Genomic DNA, 3765 nt, shown 5'->3' with positions numbered 1-3765 from the left:
GCGTGGAGTGACTGCCAGCTGTCATTTTGGCCACGGGAGGGGCGGCGGTCCCCTGGTCGATATGGAAGTCCATAGAGGGATACATCAATCATTGGCCCCTGCCTGACGCCGTAGCCCTCCGACCCGGGCATTTGACCCCAGGTCGACGCAGGTACCCTTATTGACGCAATAAGATATTTAATTGTTTGAAGTATATTCATAAGAGGTCGCAATTAATTGACCAAGAGACTCCAGGTCGGATTGACGGCTCCTTGCCTGAACAGGGTGGAGGCCCCTCGTTCGGTGCTGGGACCCGTCACTAACGCAGGGGCCCTCCCGTTATCTTATTGTGGACTCTCGCCACAGGTAAACAGGGTGGAGGCCCCTCGTTCGGTACTGGGACCCGTCACTAACGCAGGGCCCTCCCGTTATCTTATTGTGGACTCTCGCCATACTGGGACCCGTCACTAACGCGGGGCCCTCCCGCTATCTTATTGTGGACTCTCGCCATAGGTAAACAGGGTGGAGGCCCCTCGTTCGGTACTGGGACCCGTCACTAACGCAGGGCCCTCCCGCTATCTTATTGTGGACTCTCGCCATACTGGAACCAGTCACTAACGCAGGGCCCTCCCGTTATCTTGTTGTGGACTCTCGCCATAGGTTTACATCTATCCTTTCTTTGTTAGAGGGCCACGACCAACGCATTAGCCTCTCTGACATTCGGGGTCCCGTCCCTCTACCGGTTCAGCGAATACTTCTCTGGCCGACTCGGATCCCTTTCCGAGGCAGGAACCCGTTAGCCACTACGGGCCCCGAAACGACACAGGGGTCCCTCGTGTTTCAGGGGCCCCGAGCAGTGCAAAGTGCGGGCTCCGGCCCTGGGCAGTGGGCTCCCAGCGTTCACACGGACACGGAGCCAACTGTTCGGTGGTGGTGGTCTTTGGCCGAAATAGAAGCCGGCATTGTCTCAGCGTGTCCCCATTCGGTGCAAGAGGCCCTCTGGCTGGCATTTGAAGCTCAGCTCATAGAGCCGGTATCCTTAATGTGACCTTTAGGCCTTTTGGGCCCTTCCACCATAAAATTGGGCAATTGATCGCTGGTCCTGAGGGACACTTGGGGCCCTCTTCGGGCGCCCTCGACCACTTCGCCTGACGGACTCGGGGACCATTACCAATAAAGGATCCCTGCTAGGCACTGTGGGCTGCTGGCCAGCACAGGGCGCCCCTCATTGACTCAGGAGCCCGACCATTGTGATTCGCGGGTTCCGGCCTTATTCCTGCATGAGAAATAAATAGGCCCGCAGGCCTAAGCCGACACGCAGCCGATAATTTGGTGCTGGTGGTGCCTGATTACCAAAGAGGGCTTTATCGACTCAGGAGAGCCCCAATCGGCGCAAAGGGCCTTAGACTGGCATTTTAGGGCCCGGCCCTGCGGACCGGAACCCTTAATACGTTCTTTGGCCAACGCCCTGGGCCCTTAAATCAGGCCCAGAACAAGCCCTTAAATCGGCCCTTACATTATTTACAATGCATTTAATTGGCCGATGCCATAATCTAAATCGTGTCCTAAATGGCCCGTAGGACAATGTAGGCCCAAGAAGAGGCACGTGTCCCTGTGCTGCCTCCCCTGCCTGCGCCACTATGTGACAGCGACCGGCTCTGGTGTCCGGCTGGTTGACCTGATGGACTGATGGAGGTGCGCGCGCGGTGCGGCCCTCCTCCAGCGCCGTCTGCCGCTCAGCCAGCTGGGCTCGAGTCCAGTCCAGCTGGTGGTCGGCGCGCCCGTGCGCCAGCCGCTCCATCTCCAGCTGGTGCTGGCTCGCCTGCAGCTCGCTCTGCAGCAGCTTCACATCATCCCGCGTCCTGGCGTGCACACCGGGCATCACTGTGAAGGCACGCACTCCAGGTCACACAGGCGCCACTGCGTTAGCAGGGTGTCACCTGCACCGGGCGTCGCCCCTCAGGCAGCGTGCTCAATCGTGCACCCAGGCGTTACCGCTTATATCAGGACTCACTGGACAAAGCGCACCCTGAGGTGCATACGGTGGCACCCTGCTCAAAGTGGGCTGCTGGACACACACCGACACCATCTGCTGGGCATGTAAAACGGCCTTGCTGGATACACAGACCTCGCTGTATAGTCTTGCCATGCTGCACACATCAGCTATCACCGTTTGTGCTGGACGGGCGCTGTACACACCGGACCTTACTGTACCCACCGGATTTATTGTATATACCGGAGATGCTGTATATACAGATATCGTGCAGGTAAGAGGCTTCACCAGTCCTCAGCGCATGTGCATTAGAACTTACTGCGTACGCCATGTCTCACTGAAATTTATCGGGAGTTACTGCATACACCGGGCCTTACTAATAAATACACCCACCATCGTATCTACCGGATATCATTACACGCACACGTTCTCATTGCATACCCGAGCCGCTGCTGTACGTACCGTCGTACCCGTACACAGTACACATGAATCACATCTGCAAATACGTGTCATCACGCCCACACAAGTCATTCACGGGCACGGCAGCCCGGACTGCGCACACCAGTCCGCACTGCACACACCAGTCCTTACTTCACACAGCAGTCCACACTGCACACACCAGTCCTTACTCACACACCAACCCGCACTGCACACACCAGTCCTTACTTCACACACCAGTCCGTACTGCACACACCAGTCCACACTGCACACACCAGTCCTCACTGTACACACCAGTCCGCACTGCACCACACCAGTCCACACTGCACGCACCAGTCCACACTGCACACACCAGTTCGCACTGCACAACCAGTCCACACTGTACACACCAGTTCGCACTGTACACACCAGTCCACACTGCACACACCAGTCCGCATGCACAACCAGTTCGCACCGCACACACCAGTCCACACTGTACACACCAGTTCGCACTGCACACACCAGTCCACCCTGCACCAACACAGTTCGTGCGCACACACCAGTCCACACTGCACACCAGTCCTACTTACACTAGTCCACACTGCACACATCACCCGTCACTGTACACACCGTCTTAGAGCAATTAATGGCAACCAAGAGTGAGTTATGTGCACAATGTTTTAAACTAATTGCGTGCATTATCACCGTTCGGTAATCAGACAAGACATGAAAGCATTGAGTATCTTTCACCCCCCTCTCCATCTCGTCGCGTCACTACCTTTGCAGGTTGTGACAGTGCCCAAACGAAAGTGGTCGCAAGGGACGGCAATATCTTGATACTGTGCTGCATGGTCGGGAAGCATGGAGAAAAGGCAACCTTTCTTTCCAGCTATTAATAATCAGTCGCGTCCATTTGTTTAATAAACGTCTGAGGATGAGGAAAAGGGACAAAAAGCAAAAGGTAGCAGGGCCAAATAAATGGGGTGTCCGCAAATGTTACAGCGCTGATTGCTGACATTATATCACAAGCCACTTTCTCGTTTGACAATTTCCACTTCGGAAACTCGCATTTGACGTGAAACGTACTGCGAAAAACCAGGCTGGTGAGAAAGCAAAAGAGACGGAGGGAACTTCCTCTTAATAAAAAGGCGACCATTGTGATGTAATGTAATGCATGCGTCATGTGATGCAAAAAAGGTCGAACAAAGCACTCTTGAGCCCCTCGCGTCTCCCTAGAATGCCCCTTCTCCAACACGACACCACATGCGCCGCTCAGGAGCATCAGCGGTCGACCATCTGCGTCGGTCACTGGCGTGACATGGAACGGTGACCTGGCGGCGACATGGCCGACGCCATGGTCTTCCCGCGTCCCTGGA

Source organism: Pollicipes pollicipes, unplaced genomic scaffold (assembly GCF_011947565.3).
Source record: "Pollicipes pollicipes isolate AB1234 unplaced genomic scaffold, Ppol_2.1 Scaffold_7261;HRSCAF=8764_pilon_pilon_pilon, whole genome shotgun sequence".
Classification (NCBI taxonomy): domain Eukaryota; kingdom Metazoa; phylum Arthropoda; class Thecostraca; order Pollicipedomorpha; family Pollicipedidae; genus Pollicipes; species Pollicipes pollicipes.
The sequence above is the reverse complement of the archived record's forward strand: the minus strand, read 5'-3'. Positions refer to the sequence as shown.